The following is a 24,073-nucleotide window of genomic DNA, read 5'->3' on the forward strand; positions in this document are numbered from 1 at the left end:
CTGAGCACAGCCAGTTGTGTTCCCCCTGTAAAAAAAAAAACCCTAAAAATAAATGAATAGTATCATCTCTACTCCTTGAAATGAAATAATTGTAGTGATCCTTATCCAATATGACTGGTGTCCTTATATAAAGGGGGAAATTTGGGCCCATGAGGAGACACAAGTGGAATGATACGATGTCACGTACACAGGAAGAATAGCAGATGAAGACTGGAGCCGAGTCACTGTCAAAACATGGGGTAGAAACCTGAAGCAGATTCTTCATAGCACATAACCCTCACAATATCTGATATTGAATCTCCAGTCTCTGAAAACGTAGGACAACAAATTTCTGTTGTCCAAGCACCAAGCTTGTGACTCTTTGCTATGGCACCTTCAGAAATACCTTTGTGAGAAAGGGAGAGTCAATTCCCTCATGACATTTGACAATGTAAAACCTTGCTTTATTCATCTCACTACCAGCCACTGATCATCTGGGACCATGACAGTTGATTGGAGCTGAGAACTGTCAAGCAGAAAGACTAAGCAGATGGGCAGGTCAGAGAAAGACAGGTCCCCAAAACTTTGGCTGCCAGGGAGAGTGTGCAGACAAAAGAAAAGAAGTGTTGAATAGACAAGGTTCAGATGAGGAAGAAAGTTGCAACTACAAGGAAGTAGCGCCGGGATCCCCTACTGAGGACAGGGCAATTCTGTACCTCAACAGCTGCGGTGATTATGCGAATGTATCCCTTGAATAAAATGCCATAAATGCACAGACACACATGCACACATGCATACAATTACACACACACAAACAAAATGTAGTGAATTTAAAACCAGGTGAAATTCAAGTAGCATCTGTACTGTAACTAATGTAAGGCTCTCACTCAATCCTAGGGCTTGACAATTTACTGTGGTAGTGGAAAAAAATATTAGGTACCATTGGATGAAGTTGACTATTAGGTATACAGGAAATCTTTGATATATTTTCATATTTTTATGTAATTATTCCAAAATAATAAATCTTTTATTTCCCCAAAAGATAGCATGGATAGAAGACAAGAGACAGAGATTTTACTTCTTTAATTTCTACTACCCATATAGTCTCAGCCTTTGACATTGATAGTCCCAGTTAAATCAGCTTTAAATTAATATCATGGAATGTGAATATTTTAATAATCACCTAGCTCAGAAGAATGGATTTCAAGGACAAGGAATCAAAATATTAAGCATTTATAGTTATTGGAATTTCAGTCCTTTTTAAAAAATTATAGCTTAGGTGATATACTTATAATAGTGTTACAGTTTATTATTAAAGCACAATAGGGTGCACCTATGCCAGCACCCAATTCCCCAACCTCCACCACTGTCCCTATGTCATCTTTAGTCTATTCTTTATTCTCACTTCATCCCCAGAAGACCCTCTACTGCTTGGTGATCTGAGTTTTGTAACTCAAACCAAAGGTTTGTCATTGTTCAATACAGTCTAGAATCTCAGTCCCTAATCTATTATCGATTCAACCTCTCTAATACTTTCCTTTTAAATATGAACCCCGTTGAATAACTGACAATGTATAAAAATGAATCTTTGGAACTGTGATACAGATGTCCTTCCCGTGACCCTGTTAGCTGCAACTGCTGTGATGGTCAAGCTCAGATCATCTCTTACTCTGCCTTGGCTTAACTTTCATTTTAAAAATATGGAATAAGTGAATTTAATAACTGACTCTATTAGGCTTTTTAAAATTTCTCCCTGGTATTTTTTTTAAAGATCTAATCAGATCTAGTGCTCTTCTGTGTAATTTTCAGGCAATATTCATATATTCTGTTTTCAAGAGTTATTTTTAAGATGATGGTACTTAAGACACTTGGTAGCTGAATAAACAAGTTACAGATCAGGATTATGGGTAGTGGCATTTCAGTATGAAATGTGTGTGTGAGGATCTGTGTTCAATATTTATTTTAATGTACACATAGAAAGAATCTGGAAGAATAGACTCCACACTGTTAGTAATGATTATTTCAGAAGGATTTCAGGAGGCAAGAGACTCATTTTCTCAGGAAACTGCCTCCCAAATATTTCATCAATAAAGATGAAATTATCTTTGAGACCCTCCTCAATCAAATACCTAATCAATAAAGATTAAATTATATCTGATGCTCTTCCTAATCATACTAACCAACAACATGCATATATTGATCCCATTTTTACATCACTGCAGATGCAGACACAGAGCTACAGAATCTGTCAACAAACCACTAATGCTTAGACAAGAAGGAAGAATTGCAGAATTTGTCCTTTGTCTCTTACATTTCAATCCTGCCAAACTCAGTCATACAGTTCCAGTCATATAGTTCCATATGACTGGTCTACATCATTCTGTTCCTAACCCTTTGCCCTCTTCTTTGCTGACACAGAACCTTTGGTGGGATTGGAATGCAGATCTTCATCTCACCTCTGATCCTAGACCTTGATGTTTACAGGTAGTAGGTTGTGCTTAAACCTTATTCATTCGCAATTATGACATGAGACTGGATAGAAATTCTTTGCCCCAGGCTCCAGTATCAGGAAAGAACCTCAACCTCGAAGACCTTCTATGCTACTCTCTGGGGCAAAAGATGCCTATCATGTAGGCAAACTGTGAGGAGGAAAGAGAGCCAAGCCTGAAAACAGGATGAATGGAAAAAATTCCTCCTTTTTGATAAGGCACAACCAAAGCATAATGACATCATTTCTGTGAAAGCAATTAAGAAATCTAAGGAAGAAAGAACAGGAAGTTACTGCCTGATGTGGCTTGGATACAACCAGCTTCGGTCCACAGGCATTTAAGTCTAAGGATGAAAGACAGATTTAGCAAATCTCCGTAAGCAGAGGGAAAAGATGGTATGTGAGTAATCTTCCAAATAGGAGAAAACAGGCGAAGGAAGACAGGTCAGAACTGGAGAAATGTGCAGGGTTGTCTCCAGTGAGAGTGCCTCAAAGGAGCAGAGAAATTTTCAAAGACTTCCCAACTGAAAAGTTGGCTCTTGAAGGGTGGGGTGGGATGGGGGTACTGTCAGCTGTCCCAAGACAGGTCAGTGTATTCATAGTTGGGGCTTCCTCTCTCCAAAATCCTTCACAACAGCATGGAACTGAGTCAAGAAATAATGATAAAGTAAAACTCTAGCCTTTACTTTCTGTAGAAGAAGGCAAAATCAGTTTACAACTCTATGAACAGACTGTAAGGGGCTCACAGCTCTGAAAGGTCCCTGAGCCATGACCTTGAATTCCATTGAGAACTCTCATCTTTTTCTCTGGCAAAGGTGTTCTCATACAGAGAGAGAGAGAGAGAGAGAGAGAGAGAGAGAGAGAGAGAGAGAGACAGACAGACAGACAGACAGAGACAGACAGAGAGAGAGACAGAGACAGAGAGACAGGGAGACAGAGAGAAAGAGAGACTTGCATAGTCTCTAGGGATACAAGAACCCACCTTAAGAAAGTTTGAAAGATGGAACCGGAGTAATAGCAAAATGGTAGGGCATTTGCCTTGGATACGGTCAACCTGAGTCCCATCTCTGTACCCCAGATGGCCCACCAAGCTCTGCCAGGAGTGATTCCTGAGTGCAGAGTCAGGAGTAATCCCTGATCACCAACCAAGTGTGACCCAATGATTAAAAAAAAATTTAAGGACAGAAAAAAACTTTGCAAGTGAATTTTCCTTGGAGGGTTAAACTCAGTGGGAAAACACCAAGTTCTCATGTGGAATTTGGAATACTTAAAAAATATATATGGGGGAAATGAATAGGAAAATTAATAACAAAATGAAAGCCAAGATTAATAGACTTAGTAAAATAACAAAATCTCTTTGGACCAGACTTAAAATGGAATAGTCGTCTAGTTAAACTGAATGTTTTCTCTAAAGAATTGAAGAAAGACCCCAAGAGTCAGGGATGGGGGTGGGAGGCTGTTTGATATGAATAAATAGAAAAAGAGTGGGAAGAAGCCAAGTTGACTACACAAACATCCAAAATACAAATTAAAATTACAAAGAGAAACTTGGTTAGTTTACCCTGGAGAGCACAAAGAGATATTAGATAATTGAGCTAAAATCAGAAAAATAAAAGCCAGAAATGAGATGCAAATTGCAAGACACAAAGACATGCATAATGTTCTTTAGCTTCATCAGTGTGAGAGACAGATTTGCGCGCCGTATAAAATGTGCTTTTGCGGGGCGGGGGTGGGAAGGGGTGCGGGGGGGGGGGGGGGGCACCTGACTGTGTTTAGAGGCTAATCCTGGCTCTGTACTCAGCAGTGCTCAGGGGACCAAATGTAATACTAAGGATTCAAACCAGGGTTGTGACCTCTGTAGCTGTATACAAGACAAGTGCCTTCCTTCCTTTGTCTTTTTAGCCCTAAAGTATCTTTATTTATTTATTTTTTCTTATTTAAAGAATAATGACTTTAAGTATCTTTAATGGCCAGAAGGGGGCCAAATAGACAGTATAAGGATTAAGAAACTTGTCTTGCATATAGTTGACCCTGATTTGATCCCAGCACCAAACAGTGTCTTGAACACTGCCAGGAACCATCCCTGAGCACAGAGTCAGGATTAAACTTGGAACATCCCCAGGTGTAGCCCCCCAAACAAACAAACAAAAATTGATGACAAGGAACCAGGAGTCAGGGAATCCCCAGCACTGCATGCTTCCTTCTCCCAATGCAGGGTGTGGCCGTTATCTCAGACCAAGAAACATTGCAACCTCAGACCAGGCATGAACCCAGGGCCCAACTGATGGTGTATCACAATCATGATCATGATCATCCTGTTGTTCCTCGATTGTGTCGAGCAGGCACCAGTAACATCTCCTTCGTCCTAGCCCTGAGATTTTAAAAAGTGCCATATTCAAGACTCTTTCAGGGTTAGGAGAATGAGACCCATCATTGTTACTGGTATTTGGCATATTGGGTACGCCACGGGGAGTTTGCCAGACTCTGCCGTGTGGGCGGGTTACATACAGTAGCCTGCCAGGTTGTCCAAAGTAAGAATAAGATAATAAGATGTCACTTCCGGGAGCTGAGTTTTATAGTCTCTGGGTCTTGGCCATTGATGGGATTACATGGCGCCAGGAGGCCAGTTGGTTGGTGTGACCGCTGCAACTGGTGGTGTATCACGACCATCCTGTTATTCGTCGATAGCCTCGAGCAGGCCCCAGTAACGTCTCCTTTGTGCTAGCCTTGAGATTTTTTAAAAAGTGCCATATTCAAGGCTCTTTCAGGGTTAGGAGAATGAGACCCATCATTGTTACTGGTATTTGGCATATTGGGTACGCCACGGGGAGTTTGCCAGACTCTGCCATGTGTGCAGGTTACATTCAGTAGCCTGCCAGTTTGTCCAAAGTAGGAATTAGATAATAAAATGTCATTATAAGATGTAGCATGGCCGCAAATGAGGCCGTGCGCTTCCGGGAGCTGGGTTTTATAGTCTCTGAGTCTTGGCCGTTGATGGGATTACATGGCGCCAGGGGGCCAGTTGGTGGGTGTGACCCCCGCCTACTGGGATTTGGAGGATCTGGGTGGAGGTTGTCCAAAGTAAGAATAATAAGATGTCACTTCCGGGAGCTGGGTTTTATAGTCTCTGGGTCTTGGCCGTTGATGAGATTACACGGGCGCCAGGAGGCCAGTTGGAGGCTGTGACCCCTGCCACTGGTGGTGTATATCAGGGATTAACCCTCTAGAATGCCCAGAGCACTGCTTGGGAGACCCTAAATAAATAAATAAGTAAAATATGATTTTAAAAAGTTCCCTTAACGTCATATATATATATATATATATATATATATATATATATATATATAAGAATTTGGTTTCCAAAGTTTCTAACACTTGATAAATTACAGTATTGGCATAGTAATATTCATTACCATAATTTAGGGCTGGAGTGATAGCACAGCGGTAGGGTGTTTGCCTTGCACGTGGCCAATCCAGCTTCCATTCCTCCGTCCCTCTCAGAGAGCCCAGCAAGCTACCGAGAGTATCCCGCTGGCACAGCAAAGCCTGGAAAGCTACCTGTGACGTACTCGATATGTCAAAAACACAACCAAGTCTCACAATTGAGACGTTACTGGTGCCTGCTAGAGCAAATGGATGAACAATGGGAGGACAGTGCTACAGTGCTACTGTGCTAATATTCATTATCTTTCCAATATGTCTGAGGCAGAATTCGTGTACCCTAGGTAGAAAACTTTATATTTATTCTCTCAGTTTCTATTCTGAGAGCAGCTTAGTGGACTTTTAATTTAGCAAAGGCACACAAAGCATTTTCTAAAAAGTGTTACTCTTGTTATTGCTATTAGTGCTTCTGTTTGTCCAGCTGGAGCGATAGCACAGCGGGTAGGGCGTTCGCCTTACAAGCGGCCAACATGGCCGACCCGAGTTCGATTCCTCCGCCCCTCTCGGAGAGCCCGGCCAGCTACCGAGAGTATTCGATATGCCAAACACAGTAACAACAAAGTCTCCAATGGAGACGTTACTGGGCCCGCTCGAGCACATCGACGATCAACGGGAGGGCCTTTACTTTACTTTTTTTATCTCCCTTTGGCTCCCCTTGAGGATCACTCGATCACTTGAGAATCAAGCCAGCTGGTCAAATTGGGTTGTCTTCTATCCTAGCTTCCAGAAGTTCTTCTGATCCTATGGCAATTAGAGTCCCGGCCACACTCCTCAGTCATACATAACTCATAGTCCAAGAAGACTAATAGAAACCCTAGTAATAGGGCTAAAGAGATGGACAATGTGTAGGGTGTTGCCTTGCACATGGGTTTGATCTCTGGCAGTCCATGTGACTCCCTGAGCACCACCAGGAATGACCCCTGACCACAGAGCCAGGAGTAAGCCCTGAGCATCATCGACAGGTGTGGCCGAAAAACCAAAAACCAAATAAGCAAACAAGATCCCTAGTAGTATTCAGACTAGTGTTGGTTTCTAGAAAACAGAACGTGTGTAAGAATAAAATAAACAAAAGGGAAAACCATCCATAAAATGTGAGGTTAGTCACATCCAGGAGGGAACCACAAACATTGATCTCTAGATTTGTTTGTTTGTTGTTTGGGGAGATACCTGGCAATGCTCAAGGGTTGCTCCTGGCTCTGCACTCCGGAATTACTCCTGGCAGTGCTTGGGGGACCATACGAGCTGCTGGGGATGGAATCCTGGTCTGCCTCGTGCAAAGAAAATGCCTACCCACTATACTATTGCTACATCCCTGATCTCTAGATTTTTAAGATTTTATTCATTGATTCTTCTTTTCTTGCTTAAGTTGTCATGAACTCCATTTCTCTAACTCACAATCCACAGTTCTGAGCAGAATCTATGTTTGTCGTGTGCCTGGCATGTGCTGGAAAGATACTAGGGTAGAAGACAGATGAGATTTCTTCTCAGGAAACCCACAGTTCACTTAAAAGTCTGGCATGATCTATTCATTAAAAGTATACTGAGAGTTATAAGGGAGAGTGCGGTTTCCAATGCTGACATTACACAATAGCTTGTTTGGTCAAAGAAATCAGGAAAGACCTCCCCGAGAACATTCTGCAGTATGAAGGAGCAAAAGGTTCTGATCTGAACAGGTGATACTGGAAAAACACAATTCCTGTCCATATACAAAAACTGAATTATTACTCTGTATATTATTAAGTTAGTGGCAACTTTGCATTGACTAATAAAACAGAAAATTACTTAAATGCAAAGTTAAGGATGACACATCACATAGAAATCAAAGCATCTATATATTTAAAAATATGGGCTCTGTTGATTTCTGTCAGCAATGAAAAATTATCTATAAGGAGAAGATAAGGAAATATAAAAGTGCTCATGCATGCATAATGTCAATGATAATTCCAGGGATGGGTATTCTAGGGAAATGATCAGCACTGAGTAGTTTAGATGGTAAAGCTGACGGGTTGAGGCAAGGGAAGTTCTGAAAACAATTTTACTGGGTTTAGAAATCATGTAGAATCAGATTTGTAGATCTAAGGACAGGCGGAGTCACGGCTAGATAATCCCAAAGGACGCTTGCACTAACTAAATTCCTTTTATGTCTCTAGTTGGTTGAAGCCCAATTTTGACACATTAAAGTATCATTCACATACCTACCAAGATACATTTCCCAAAATCCATATTTCAGTAGGACCTTTACATTGATAATTCTTGACTGATATAATTATAACCTATCTAGAGAACTTGACTTTTAAAGTTAAAAGCTAAAAACTCTCATTTCACATTGTAGAGCAAAGAACGTTGGCAGTCTGATGCCTCGGAAAAATCAAACTGTGCTCTCCCAAGTTATTCACAGAAATGTTTCTGGATTGAGAAATGATATAAAATCAAGTTAAATCCATGGGGTATAAGTATAAAATAATCTGTCTTGCTTTTTAAAAAAGTGACATGGGCTTAAGAAAATAATGTGATCTGTCATTATAGAGTTTGGGGGAGGGATCTCTATTCCAGATATGTGCTTCATTTCGACAGGGATGTATTTTTAGTTAAATATTTATCTAGGTTTGGGGGTCACACCTCAAAAGGCTCAAAGTTTACTCCTGGCTCTACACTCAGAGACCAATCCTGACAAGTCTTGCAAGACCATATGGGATGTAAGGACTGAACCCAGATGGGCCACAGCAAGGCAAGCACCCTGCCTACTGTACTATCTTTTCAGCTCAAGAATATTTTAACCTGCTTGTTGAAATTGTCTTATGAGACATTTCTTGTCCTTTTGACAGTAATATAAAAGTCAAGACTATGGTTATGGGACTTTGGGAAACTTAATCCTAATTTCTGAGTGACATTTGCAAAAATTAATAAAATGTAATAAAATATGTTCACTTTTTGCTTAACACACAAGAAAGGTCTCCTAAATTAGATTTGGAGCAATACCTTTGAACAAAACTACAATTTCATATTAATTCTAATCCTCAGGGCAAAATCTGCAAAAATTTAGGAAATCTTTCCCATTGTCTTTCTACACACTTACTGCCACTGCTGCAAGTCTTTACAATTAAATTAATAATATTCAACCCCCTTATAAATTCATAATAATTTTTTGCCCTTGAGAGAAAAGAAACTGAATTATAGTAGAAAGTCAAAGAAGTTCACTGACTGCTAATTTTTAAACTATAATAAAATAATCTATTTTAGTACCCTAGATATTCCACCTCACTGCACAAATAATCAGAAGCATGATGTGTAAACAAAAGTTCCTTGATTGATTTAAATGCTTGGGGACAAATTAGATCATACATGTTACAAGGGATTTTTTTATCTTTTTTTAGAACCTATGTGCACACTGAGATAAATTAGAAAAGCTATTTAAAAGTGGAAGATTAACTAGAACAGATGATTATATTTTCCCATAAGCAGAAGTCACCCCAACAACACACTGCATACATTTACTCTGGCAAATATCTTTAATTTCCATTTAAGAGAGTTTAAATGCCCCCAAATAGAATTTACTTCAGGTCAGAAGCAATCTAAAAATGACTCTCTAAATTTAACTTTGGTTCTAACATTGAAGCCAAGATTACTCTTAGGCAAATATGGTAAGTACTAATGATGGAAAAAATTTTTCTCCTAAGACAAAAGAAAACAGTTTATTCTATCCATTTTATAAACGGGTATGCCAGAGAGAGTGGGTAGGGGAGGGGGAGGAAGGGGGGGAGAGAGAGAGGGAGAGAGAAAGAGAGAGAGAGAGAGAGAGAAAGAGAGAGAGAGAGAAATAGAAGTGCTTGCCATAGAGGCAGACTGGGGTGGGGTGGGGATGGGAGGAAGGGAACTGGGGACATGGTGGTGGGAAATGTCACTGGTGTAGGAAAGGGTGTTGGAACACTGTATGTCTGAAACTCAATCATGGACAATTTTGTAACTCACCATTTATCTCACAGGGACTTAATAAAAAAAATTTTTTAATGATTAGGAGTATGCCTTATCAGAATGCAAGTGTGGATTTCTCTGCTCACATGAAATTGACTTGGACCCAAAAAAAGAAAACTATACATTAGACCAAAATTTTTGATATTTTCTAGATCAGTATGACACCCCCCTAGAATAGACCCTTTTCAGAAAAAAAAAAAAGAATTGCTCAATAACCCCATGAAAATCTGCCTTCTTTACATAAACAGACAGTGCTCCATATTGCACAAGGGGATAATACTCAGCCCCAGGAGCATTCTAGCACCCTTGAGAAAGTTGAATCATCCACTTTGGAAGATACCATGGCTGTAATCACTCTCCAGACTTGGGCAAAGGGTTCTGGAGTGATAGCACAGTGGGTAGGGCGTTTGCTTTGCACACGGCTGACCCGAGTTTTATTCCAAGCATCCCATATGGTTCCCCAAGCACCGCCAGGAGTAATTCCTGAGTGCATAGCCAGGAGTAGCCCCTGAGTATCGCCTGGTGTGGTGAAAAAAGCAAAAAAAAATCAAAATAAAAGACTCAGGCAAGGATCACTTAGAACAAAGGTATGGTCACTGAAAAATGAGTCCCTTCCAGTTACAAGCCCACCATGCCAAGTCTTCATCACCCTAAACTCATGTGAAAAAAAAAAAGACATTTATGCAACAAACCTGCAGCTAGATTTGATCTTTTCTTTCTTTGCGTGATACTCTTCAATAGTAAAACACTCAAAATTTTTCCACATGTTCTCAGTTCACACATCTTCTCTAGATCCTAATTGACAAACTAATATTAGTTGAGCCTGCCATGTGGGTCTATAGAATTTTTTTCTGTTTTACGGGGATTTTAGGTCTAGTTGGGAAAACAGAAGACTAGAGAAAGAATAGCAAAACCTATTAGGAAGTGCTCTTTCGTGGGGTTCACATCCCATGTTGTGAAGGATTAAGAAACAATGTAGAGGCTTGGGATTTTTTTTGTGCACTGAAGATCTATGTAGATACATGTACCATGGTGAGACAACCTATTTATACCCCATACCTGTCACTTCTTTGCAGGATACTTACTACCACACTTCTCTCTGCCTCCATGTTCTCATCTGGATAGAAGAGATGAGATCAGGAGCTTCCTGTAAGGTTATTCCAGTACTGGCAGAAGTTATGCTTTGTATCGTGCTGTGCTAGCACATAGCTCTTGGCTATTATTCAGTCAGGAGGTAGAACTTGATCAAGCTTCATAAGATTACTACGGATGGATAGGATTTTCTTGTGCTGAAAGGATGGCTTTAAGAACAGGAAATGACCATGGTGGTCCCCTGCCAGGATTGTCTGCCATAGAGGCAGGGGGAGGGAGGGGGGGACATAGGGGAATACTGGGGACATTAGCACGCCCTCCCATTGTTCATTGATTTGCTCGAGCGGGCCCAGTAATGTCTCCATCGTGAGACTTGTTGTTACTGTGTTTGGCATATGGAATACATCACGGGTAGCTTGCTAGACTTTGCTGTGCGGGCGAAAAACTCTTGGTAGCTTGCTGGGATCTCCAAGAGGGATGGAGGAATTGAACCCAGCTTGGCTGGGCCGGCAGCTTGCAAGGCAAATGCCCTCCTGCTGTGCTATACTGGAGAAAATGTGCTGGTGGAGGGATGGGTGTTCGATCATTGTATGACTGAAACTCGAACATGAAAGCTTTGTAACTGTAGCTCATGGTGATTCGATAAAAAACAAACAAAAAGATAGAAGATGACATTAAAACAATCCTGGAGGCAGAAATGATAATCCAGTTTAGCAATAAACACGACTGAAATTTTCAAGCTTTATGCCAACTTATGCTAGGAAGATTCAGTCTCGTGAAATGAATATTTTGTGCATTTAAGCAAAGAAAGAGTGTAGATTCCTACTCCTATTCCCTTGGAGATTCTGATTGAGAAGTCTTGTGAGAAATCCAGAAATTTGCTTGCCAAAACACTTTACGTGTAAATATACCTTTGAATCAATTTTGCAGAAGACTAAGCTAATAAATTGATGTTAAACCCACTATTCATAATACTCCTAACACTCAAGCTATTCTGCAATTCTGTGAAAGTACTTTTGACATAAAGTGTTTGATAGTAATTTTTAAAAAATTTTTAATAATTCAAGACTGCATATTGTAGAGATAGAATTTGGAGTAATTAAGTAGGTGGAAGACACAGATAGAATCCCAGAACTGTTAGTAGTGACATTAGACAACACCTCTTCATTTTACAGATGAAAAAATTGAGGCCCAAGGGGATTGAAAGACTTGTTAGCATATCCACTACAATAGAGCTTTAATTGCAGAGGCCTGGGATGAGGAAAAGCCTGACTTCCAAGCTGTTGAATCACTTGGAATTCAGTTTATTTCCTGTGGAAGGGAGGTAGCTAATCAGAAGGCTGTGAGGCTGATGGTTTGCTATGGAGCGATTCTGCGGGAACAGAAGCAGGTCTTGCAGTTCACCAAAGCAAGCAGAATCTATTCACTTAGGCTCACACAGTTGTCTAAAAGTAAATGGGCCTCAATGGTCAAATAAATGGCTTTTCTGTGCATCTAGAAATGCACCCAAATCTTCAACTCTGGTAAGAAAGAAACATGCTTCCCCAAGTAAACACACACACACACACACACACACACACACACACACACACACACACACACCACTTTAGCTAACATTGAAGTTGAACAGAATCTTAATTCTTTAGCATGATTAGACCTAAATTTAGTCCTCTGAATAAAAAGAAACTTGGATCTACTATAATGCCCCAAAGTAGAGAATATGGGGAAAAATGTCTGCCATAGAAGCAGGAAAAAGGGTGAGAAGGGGTGAGGGGATACCGGGGACATTGGTGGTGGAAAATGTGCACGGTGGAGGGATGGGTATTCGATCATTGTATGACTGAAACTCAAACATGAAAGCTTTGTAACTGCATCTCATGATGATTCAATAGAAGAAGAAGAAGAAGAAGAAGAAGAAGAAGAAGAAGAAGAAGAAGAAGAAGAAGAAGAAGAAGAAGAAGAAGAAGAAGAAGAAACTTGGATCATTCCACACATTTGAGTAAAACAAATTTGCATAGTACTGAGCATCCCATAAAGCAAATGCACTTTGGGAATTTGTATAAGGTCTGTGATTTTTGCTTAGGACACTTAGCTGTCCACCATCAGAATTTAAACATAAATGCAATTTCTGTCTGTCTGTCCTCCCGTTGTTCATCGATTTGCTCAAGCGGGCCCAGTAACGTCTCCAGTGTGAGACTTCTTGTTACTGTGTTTGGCATATTGAATACTCTTGGTAGCTTGCCGGGCTCTCCGAGAAGGGCGGAGGAATCGAACCCGGCCCGGCCGGGCTGGCTGTGCGCAAGGCAAATGTCCTACCACTTTGCTATCACTCCAGCCAATTTAAAAAATAAATATCTTAACACATAACCCTCTCTCTACCCATTCTTGATTTACAACTATCTAAAATCAGAATGTCCTCGAAGTCAAGGAGTGAGCTCAGGCCTGACATGTGTGAGGTGTTGAGTTTGATCAATGGTATTACATGACCTCCAAGGATGTCCAGGGCACAGAACCATTAGGACTATACCATCAGGTCGAGTGCTGCTGGGAATGGCCTTACCCACACCCCATAGCACTGGGTAGGACTCCTCTATAGATGAATTGATAATTGGGAAGGTTTATTTACTGCTTAGTTTCTAGAAATTGCATGGAGGATGGAGGACCCTACCTATCATCCCATAAATGTTGTCCATATTTAGAGTATGGCGACCTTACTTGACCTGAACCATAGTTTTAGTCATCTTTGCCAACCCAGTGATGTTAAAAAGTAGTCAAGGCTGATGATATTTCATTAAATTGCACTCTTCACTAAAATGTGGACAAATTCATGCTAGTTGTGCAAGTAAGCAACCCAAGTGCTATTTTTGACAACGGCCTACTTCTCACACACATATTTACTCCACTGAATCTCCTTCAACCTAAACCTTTCTAGCGTCTGAGTCCTCACATTGTCTCTTTTGAGACACTTGCTGATGCAAGCCAGCATACCTGTGGAAGTCTGCTCGCTGGGCTAGTCTCCACTGTACCAGACCAGGTTTGCTCTGCAGACAGTTAGCTTATCAAAATTAAGAAGTGAAATTATAACAGCACTTTCATTCCTTGGTTGCAGCAATAGCACAGCGTAGGGTGTTTGCCTTGCACGCTGCCCACCAGGCGACCTGGGTTCGATTCCTCCATCCCTCTTGGAGATCCTGGCAAACTACCGAGAGTATCCCGCCTGCACGGCAGAGCCTGGCAAGCTCCCCGTGGTGTATCCGATATACCAAAATCAGTAACAACAAGTCTCACAATGGAGACGCTACTGGACCCGCTGGAGCAAATCAATGAACAACGGGAGGACAGTGCTACAGTGCTCCTCGCTGAAAGCCAGGCACGTCTTCCCAGGATGCTCTTGTCCCAGGCTGAGTTACCAGCCCCTTTTCTGCCTCTTGGTTCCCTTTTCTCTACTCTGCAGCCGCCCGGGCTTCCAGTCTTATAGGGCAGTTCCAAGCTCTCCAGTACTTTTCCCTTGCTACTGTCTCTCACCTGCTTTCCCCATCTTTATATTGAGCGCATCTTTCAGAGGCTAAACATTACCCTGCCCCCACGCTAATTTCACACATTGATGAACCTGTGAATCTAAGTTATACAATTAACCATTAACAAATATATAATCAAAACTTTTCAAATAGTTTAAAGCTTAGCACCATCTGTTTATATTAACATCTATGATGCTCCCTAGAAGGTAAAGATTTACCAACCTAAAAACAACAGGTTTTTATGTCTTGGCAGTAATTAGATCAGGTGAGTACATTTTTTTCTATGAAAAGCCAAAGGAGATCGTTCTGGAAGGAGAAACTTTTATTATTTATTTATTTATTTATTTAGACAAGAGCTTGTTTCTAAGGCAAAAATATTTGGAACACTGCGAGGAAGGAGGGTTCTTGGGAATTTCCATGCTTGGCAGCCCTTTCCAGGGCCGCGAGACAGACATTGTGACAATCCTTCTATGCCACCAGCTTAGGTCACCAAAGGCTAAATGGGGCCACCAGAGACTGGATATCACCCCTATGATCCTCAGCTCCAGCTGAGTCTTCCAATCTCTTCCTTGTCCAGTCTTTTTCAGTCGAGTGCCATTCAACTCCTCTCTACCTAGAAGGGTGAAAAATGAGAGGAAAAAAAATTATAGAAGAAGACTCTGTCTGGGCTGGAACAATAGCACAGCGGGTAGGGCATTTGCCTTGCACGTGACCGACCTGGGTTCAATTCCCAGCATCCCATATGGTCCCCTGAGCACCGCCAGGAGTGATTCCTGAGTGCATGAGGCAGGAGAAAGCCCTGTGCATGATGGGTGCAACCCAAAAAGCAAAAATATATATATACAGAGAGAGAAGACTCAGGGCTGGAGCAATAGCACAGAGGGTAGGGCGTTTGCCTTGCACACGACCGACCTGGGTTCGATTCTCAGCATTCCATATGGTCCCCCTGAGCACCGCCAGGAGTGATTCCTGAGTGCATGAGGCAGGAGTAACCCCTGTGCATGACGGGGTGTGACCCAAAAAGAAAAAAAAAAGAAGACATGTCTTCCAGTTGTGGAGGAAAATTACTGAATGTACCTCATTTTCTTTTCCTCTTCTCTGTGGTGATCACCTTTCCTTTAAGGCTTATTTAATATTGATGCCTCTCTTTACCCAGGACAATGTTTCACCCAAACCTACTCCCTTCCATTAGCAGATCTCAACCCTGGTTAACCACCAGAGTGACCTGGAGAGATTTCTAGAATCAGGATGCCTAATTAGCTAAGCCCGTAGTGGGAAGTTTGAAACCCTGCATTTTGTGAAAAATGTCCTAATTCCTCACCTCTCTCTGGGGCTGAGAATGGTTGCTTTCGTCTATCACAGGTCTCTTGAATATTTTATGACCACCAACATTAATGGCTGTCAGAAGAGAAAGAACTCTCAAGAGAGAGCAGGAAAAAAACGTTGGAGGAAAATTAAAACACGGGCGAGGAAAAAAGCAGAGGCTTTATTTAGACTCCAAAAGGCAATCAGAGGACCTCATCTGAACCTGAGTCCTTTGCTTCCTTACCTAGTTTTGAAGAATAAACCAAGCTGGAACCAATTATAGTCCGTCAATGTGGGAGTCTGAGTTCCAGGACCCTTGATGATTCTGCTCCTTCCTGTTTCTCAGCTCTTGGAGCTGAGTCTACACTTAATTCCCCAGGTCGGAAGGACCTGCGGAGCCCCCAGGGTCATGGTTCAATGTCTAGATGAGGAGGCAGATGAGATAAGGTGGCCACGCCCCTTTGTCATGAACTGTCATGTCAATCAAGGCTCAGACAGCAGCGGGCGGTTCCTCCAGGTCTCTGCACACACACACACACACACACACACACACACACACACACACACACACACACACAGAGGACCAGGCCTGGACTGGTTCAGAGCACAGCGGCCATCTCCCAGGCGACCCCTACCCTCCAGAAACACAAGCAGGAGCGTGAAGACCATGGAAAAGGCCTGAAAGGATGATTCGCTCGTGAGTCCGTTGGATTCCAGTCAGTCGTAGTAAGCCTTACCAGCCTTCATTTCTGCAGATTTCTATTTTTGCTTTTAGTGAATCACCGTGAGATAGAGCATTATAAAATTGTTCATGATTGCGTTTCAGTCCTACAATGTTCCAACACCCATTCCTCCAAGTGTCATTTCCCAGCACCAGTGTCCCCAGTTTCCCTCCCACCCCTTCAAGCCACCCCCCACCCCAGCTGCCTCTATGGCAGGCATCTCTCCCTTTTCTCTCTCTCCTTTCTCTCTTTTTCTTTCATTTTAGGCATTATGGTTTGCTATACAGATGCTGGAAGATTATCATCTGTAACTCTTTACCTAGTTTCTGCAGTTTTGAAGGTCAAATAGGATGGATAAATTAAAGCCTGGATATCCCTTCTTCTTTAAAGAGCATTTAAAAATCTACAAAAAAAAAAAAACACCTTAACAACTCAGATTATTCTGATTTTAAGGTGGTAAATGTCTTGACTTCCATTGGCAGATGGTGTGGCTCGAGATGGTATTCCATCAGTGGGTTGGTTCAGGTCCATTAACCATCTACATGAGCTTCTCCTGTCCCCTTGTGGCCAAACGAGGACCTCTCAGAGTCCGTTCCCGGGGGGTAGAGCAGGTTGGCACAAAACAGAGCGATGAGCAGGCAAGCGAATGCCTCTCTCGTTCTGATGCTACTCAGTCGACGCAGCATCCTGGCCCAGGGACGTCAATGATTTGATCAACTTACAACTCGTCTTTGCTTGTCTGCTGGGACACGGAGCTTTTGCTCTGACCTTCAGTAAGAAATTTTGAGGAAATGGCACCCCCTGCTGGTAAATATTATCATCTCTGGATAGAATCTGCCCAAGGAACAAATTTGGAGTGGTTGGTTAATATGGTTCCGACAAAATTGTGGTTCTCATAGGATCTCTGACAGACTAAGGCCTTTACTCATTCTTCTTAAATAATTGTCTCGGTAATTTGTTCATATTTAAGTGACTTCCATCTTCTTTTCTTTCTGTACGTAAAGACTGTTAATCACAATCACAAATCATCCTGTTATTCATCGATTGCCTCGAGCAGGCCCCAGTAACGTCTCTTTCATCCTAACCCTGAGATTATATTCAAGGCTCTTTAGGAGAATGAGACCCATCATTGTTACTGGTATTTGGCATATTGGGTACGCCATGGGGAGTTTGCCAGACTCTGCCGTGTGGGCAGGCTACATTCGGTAGCCTGCCAGTTTGTCCAAAGTAGGAATGAGATAATAAAATGTCATAATAGGTTCTGGGAGCTGGTTTTTATAGTCTCTGAGTCTTGGCCGTTGATGGGATTACATGGCGCCAGGGGGCCAGTTGATGGGTGTGACCCCCGCCTACTGGAATTCGGAGGATCTGGGTGGAGGATGCTCGACTCCAATCCGAGTAGGCTTGGAGATCTCGGCCCCGGAACCCGCGTGACTTTGTCCCTCTGCCAGTACCTTCATGTGTGCGGAGAGTGGTCTCAGCATGGTGGTGGCTGGTCCTGGAGGTCTTTGGCTGCCGGAGCCCTGGTCGGGGCGGGGAGGAAAGCTCAACCCGCTCCCCTCCAAGGGGCCCCAGTGGCGAGGACAGTCAGGCGCGGGGGCAGGAGACATGTTTACCAGTACGTAAAGACTATGATGAATAAACCTAGGCTATGCCTTTGGACATCAGTCCCTCATTGCTTATTTTTCACTTACATATTATTTCATTTTTTCCCAAAATCACTTTTCAGAGAATTCCCCTGCTTTCAAAGAATAACTCCCATTCTCACCGTCCAAACTTCAGCCAAGGCCTAGTGCAACAGAGACTTCTTATTTAGAGATGGTGGCAGAAGGCTGCGGGGAATTTTGACACCAAAACTATACTTTTGTTTTTGAAATTCTCTCAGACCTCACCCTGCCTTTGGAGCCCAAAGCCTATGGGGAAGTCTCACCATTGAATCCTCGTGACAATGACCAGCCTTGTGGTCAGGGTCCCCTCCACAAGGAGATAGTGCTTTGATCCCATCCTGCCCTGTCCTTGTGAGGTCTCATGTGTTGGACTCATAACTGCCCTCCAGCCAGATTTAAAAAACACGCATGGTGGTGCTTATTCCCTTCTTACGTGATATAAATATTGTAACATCAGCGCTACCCAAAAGGAATCGAATTACTTCCTTTCTCCTCTGACAAGTAGCTTTGACTTAAAGGAAGACGGGAATGAAAATTCACTCAAGTGAAATCTAGACAGGGCACCGCGCCCCAGTCAGTACACTAGTAAGAAATCGACTGTAAACTTGGTAAATCTTTCAAGATATTTCAGCAACTCCACAATGATATCTGAAGCCTCTTTTATTTCTTTTGGGGATTTGTGTTGAATTACCACAAAGCTCTGAACTCCTTGGAAGTCTTCTAAGAAAATGAAATGACAACAACAGCAATAGACTAGAGTGTTTTGAATTATTTTATTGTATAGTTGAACACAGAGCACAATTCTCTCACTTGCAATTTCTTATTTAATAATTCAAAAAAATCTATAAAACTATAAATTAAGTGACTTTACCTGGATACTAAGAAATCCCTAGCAGAGATGTACAGGCCGTATTCTATAAATCCCAACCTATGAAACATTTGGACTGTGACTCTATTGTTTAAGAGAGGCAAGAACAGATATGCCTAAATCTTCTTATTTTCAGTCATTAGACCCGCTGAAATGTGACAGAAAATTTGTTTGCCTTAGAAAAGTTTCCATTGTCAAAGCAAATTTGGTCCAGAAAGTATCTCTGGGGGGATGGGGATTGTTTTCTTTGGCAAGGAAAATTTAATTGAAGAATGAGCTTTTTATCATACTCGTCTTAACTGAAACATGAATGCGGAAGCTCAAATTACCAATCAAGATTATTAATCCGCATGGGAAAAATCCTAGGGACATTAATATAAATGATTTCATCAAGAAATCAGATAGGAGAAAGGAGCATTGAAAGGTATCTTTTGAACAGAAAATATTGCCACTCAAAAAAATGGATGGTGGGTTGAGAGAGACGGGGTACCTGGTGGGCCTTCTGGGCTTTCTGCAGAATAAACTGAAGACTCCTGAGCATCTTTGAGTGTGGCCTTGGTGACTCCCTCACCTCAAGGACCAAGTATCACTAACACTGTACCCTCAGGCCATAGTATGAAACTACCAGTCTATTGGCAGAGTACCACCAAGAATGGCCCAGGGGGTCCTTAGCAACACTTGGGATCCCCCATCCGTCCCCAGCAACAACAACAACAACAACAAAATAGATTCTGGGAGCAAGAGATAGGTCAGTGGCTAAAAGCATCTGCTCTGCTTATACCAAACTCAAGGCCTTGAGTTTCCTTTCTGTTGCTGCCCATGCACCTGGCAGGGGTCCTATCTGGGGTCTCAGGTGCCACCACAGGGTATATGATCTCTGGGACACAGTGAGGCATAGGCAAGCACAGGAATTAAGAAGTGAATGGCCCCCAACAAGCAGTACAACTGAGGGTGTGTGAGCACTTGGCTAAGAGTGGAATCTGACCAGCAACTCCAAGCACACCACTATCCCAGAGAGCACTGCAAGGGTGTGGGAGGCCCCAGCCATCACAACTGTATCACTGTATCACTGTCCTCCTGTTGTTCATCGATTTGCTCCAGCAGGCCCAGTAACATTGTGAGCCATCATAACATGTGCAGCAAAACAGAGAGAAGAAACAAGATGAACAAATGTTTTTTAACAAAATGGGAGGCCCGGGGCAAGGGTGTGAGTGAGGAACCCACAACTGAGCAGGTGCTAAGTCTTGAATTGTCCGACTGGTGCTACCTTTGCTCACCTTCAGCACTGCTGGGTGTGTCTCTGGTGGTTCCCCTGAAACAAAACTACCCCTCCAGGCAGAGTATCACAGGGAATGTCCCCCATGTTCCTCTCTCCTTTATCATTTTTGGGTGTTTTATTTTTTAAATAAGGGGGAATTCTTTCAGGGCCAGAGATATGTCACAGGGGTTACCTTGCTTGCCTGATAAGCTGAAGGTGTCAGTTAAAGCCCTTGTTCCGCATATGGTCCCCCAAAACCCTGCCAAGAGTGATCCCTGAGCACAGTTAGGTAGAATCAGAGGAAGGAAGGAAGGAAGGAAGGAAGGAAGGAAGGAAGGAAGGAAGGAAGGGAGGGAGGGAGGGAGGAAGGAAAAGAGGGAGGGAGGGAGGGAGGGAGGGAGGGAGAAAGAAAGAGAGAAAGAAAGAAAGAAAGAAAGAAAGAAAGAAAGAAAGGTTTCTTTCCACCAGCAAATTAACATTGAGGCTTTTTTATCTTAGCATTTCTCACAAAGCAATCACCATATATTTACAAGTGTGAATAATAATGAAGTCGATTCTAAAACAAATCTTGTGGAAATGACTGTAGATCCAAGTCAAGGGGTACACTTTTTACTATTAACTGCCTGTTGTCCATAAAATTCAACGTTAGTTTGGAGCAATGCATCATCTGCAACAAACAAATTGGATTGTTTTCTTTTCAGCCACATGGAAAAGATCCTGCAAAGAGCTGCAGAACAGGCCCATTGTTATGGCCACATCCACATGATGCGGCCACACTGCGTGCTCTGGGCCAACTTTCTGTGCTCTGTGAGGGTCATTAGATGCCAAGACTTGCTTACAGCTAAGATCAAATGAAGGCTGGATAGGCTCAGATTTCTCCAATTAATAAAAACCATAAAGACAGAATATGAAAAGGCCTAATGTCAGCCTGATTCTAAAGAGTCAGATAATGACACTTGAAAAGTTAATGAGAATAATCTGCATGGCAGTGACACCTCAATGCAGGCACTAGTCATCACCCCAGCATCTCCAAGTCTCCTGGGGATGATGATGTCACTTGCTGGAGTCACTACTCCAAAGTGCCAGTCTCAGCCCTGGGGTGGCATTGTCTCCAGCATGGAACTGATCCACAACCATCCAATTACCACCCTGACTCAGAGAGTGGCCCATTTTTTGCAAGTCCTCCATTATTAGTGATCTCATCTTTATATGAAACAAAGAAAGCCCATTGCTCATGCTACTTCATTTCTATTTTCCAATCTTTCTGGTCAGCCTGCTATTTCAAAGCTCTAAGGTTCGTTGGACACCCAAGAACTGAATAAGGACTTTGAGGACAGAGAATGGGAGCAGAAGCATTACCCTTGCATGCAACTGGGTTGATGGTGACCCTGGTTCAAACGCTGGATCAAATCCCACAGTTTTAATTTATTTTGTTCAAGAAACTCTATTTATGAGATTTTCTAGGTGATTTTTACTAAATTAAGTGTCTGTATGTCTTAGTGTTTGGCTGAGAAAACAATCTGGCCTGTGCACCCCTTTATACGTCGCTTGTATCAGGGCATTTTGCAATGGATGTTCTATGGCACCCGCTAATCAGAAAAGAATTCTTCAAGCAAAATCTCTACAAAGCAGTGGCTGCCAGTCCCCTAAATCTTGGAGAGTGATACAGCATGTCTGCCATATACTCACAATGGTACTAATGGGAGTCTTTCAAGAAAATTCTTTCCATACCAATTTATATTACTTCCTCTGAAAATGTAGTCTGCTAACCAAAATGCTATGGACTTTTCTAATAAGTTAAAATTTTTATGGCACACATACTTTTAAAAAATTCTTATTTTCATTGAGATTCTGTAGTTTATGATGCTATTAATCATAATTTCACATGCACATAGTTCAAACACCACACTTATCACCAGAGTACTCCAACATTTCCCCAAGAATCTCAACTCCTCTCCCTCCCAATCCCCCTTCAATTCAATTGTGTGATTCAGTTCTCCCACTATATGGTTTTTAGATCACAGCTTCTTGATCCACTCATTTGTAATTGGGCATTTTGGTTGTTTATGCATCTTGGCTATTGTACTAATTGCAGTGAAGAACGTAGGTATGTGTATATCCTTTTGAATTAATGTTTTTGTATTTGGGGGAGAGATGCCAAGAAGTAGTATCACTGTGTCATATGAGAGTTCTATTCTTATTTTTTTTGTTAGATCTCCATTATTTCTTTTCAGTAAAGATTGAACCATACAATATTCCCACCAACAGTGGGTAAGGGTTCTTTTCTCACTACAACACTGCCAACACTGGCTGCTTCCTGGCTTTTTGATATATGACATTCTCACTGGCATGAGAAAGTAACTCAACTTTGTTTTGATTTTCACTTCCTTAATCATAAGAGAAGATGAGCCCTTTTTCATATGCCAGTTGGCTGCCCACATGTCTCTTTTGGGAAAGGGTTCATCTCCTCACCCTATTTGCAGATGGGTGTCACTGGATTTTTTGTTGATTTTTTCTGAGTGCTTTATAGATCTTGTACATCAGGTCATTATCTGATGTGTTGTGTCAAATATTTTTTCCCATTCAGGATGTTGTCTTTTTATTATAGTTTAGATTTCTTTTGCTGTATAGAAGATTTTTAATTTGATGCAGTACCATTCATTTGTTTTTGTTGGCCTTGCCACTATGGTCATCTTGTTGAAGACAAATCTCTGTGCAGCAACTTAAATGCTATTGGAAAGCCACTGTCAAGTCTGAAGGTTTGACAACTTATCTTACAACAAAAGGAAAGACGATTACTAGATCACTGGACTGTGTTTAGTAGAATTCTGCTGATGCCAATAAACAAACTCTTAGCAATACTGAAGATCTAGAAATAACAGATCAATTTCTTCTGGTGTGAGTTTACCTGTCCCTGACCAAAAGAATGAGAAAGAATTGACAGAATTGAGAAAGAATGTACACACATGCACACACACACACACACACACACACACACACTCCTCCTCTAACATTCAGAAGCTGTACTGGTAGTCATAACTAACCAAGTTATCTCTTGGATGAATATGAATAATCTCTTATGTAATCCTCTAGACACCCAACGTCAGAAATCATTAGTTTGAGAGAATGATAAAATGAAACCACACAAGGCCGCATGATAGTTTTGTCTGAGTACGGGCTGAAAATAAGGTTATGATGTTACCCAAAAAAAATTCCAACATCCCTTCTTTGGGTCAAAATATAAATGACTGGTAATTCTCCCTCGTTCACCTATAAAATACATTCAGATATCTAAGTATGGAATCCCCCTTCCACATGGAACTTTCCCAAAGTGGAGCAAATTCCCACTTCCATCTAGGTTACCCCCAATTACTCAATAAAAACCAGGCTTTTATCTCAAGTTCTCGTTATTTTGCTGAGATGGCCCCCAGGTTCTCCCTTCCTGCAATGAAGAATTAACTCAAGTTCATTCCATTTGTTGTTTTTTTTTTTATTTTAATTTTTATTAGTGAGACACCATGAGGAACAGTTGTAGACTTACAAATTTTTGTTCTTGGTTTTCAATTATACAATGATCAAACACCCATCCCTCCACCAGTGCCCATTTCCCACCACCACGGATCCCAGTATCCCTCCCACCCCCCATCCTCCCCATCCCACCCTGCCTCAGTGGCAGGGCATTCCCTTTAGTTCTCTCTCTCCTATTGAGTATTGTGGTTTGTTTAGTCTGACGTACATTGACATAGATAGAAACTGAAGTTGT

The sequence above is a fragment of the Sorex fumeus genome, unplaced genomic scaffold (assembly GCF_029834395.1).
Source record: "Sorex fumeus unplaced genomic scaffold, SorFum_2.1 ptg000005l, whole genome shotgun sequence".
NCBI classification, from domain to species: domain Eukaryota; kingdom Metazoa; phylum Chordata; class Mammalia; order Eulipotyphla; family Soricidae; genus Sorex; species Sorex fumeus.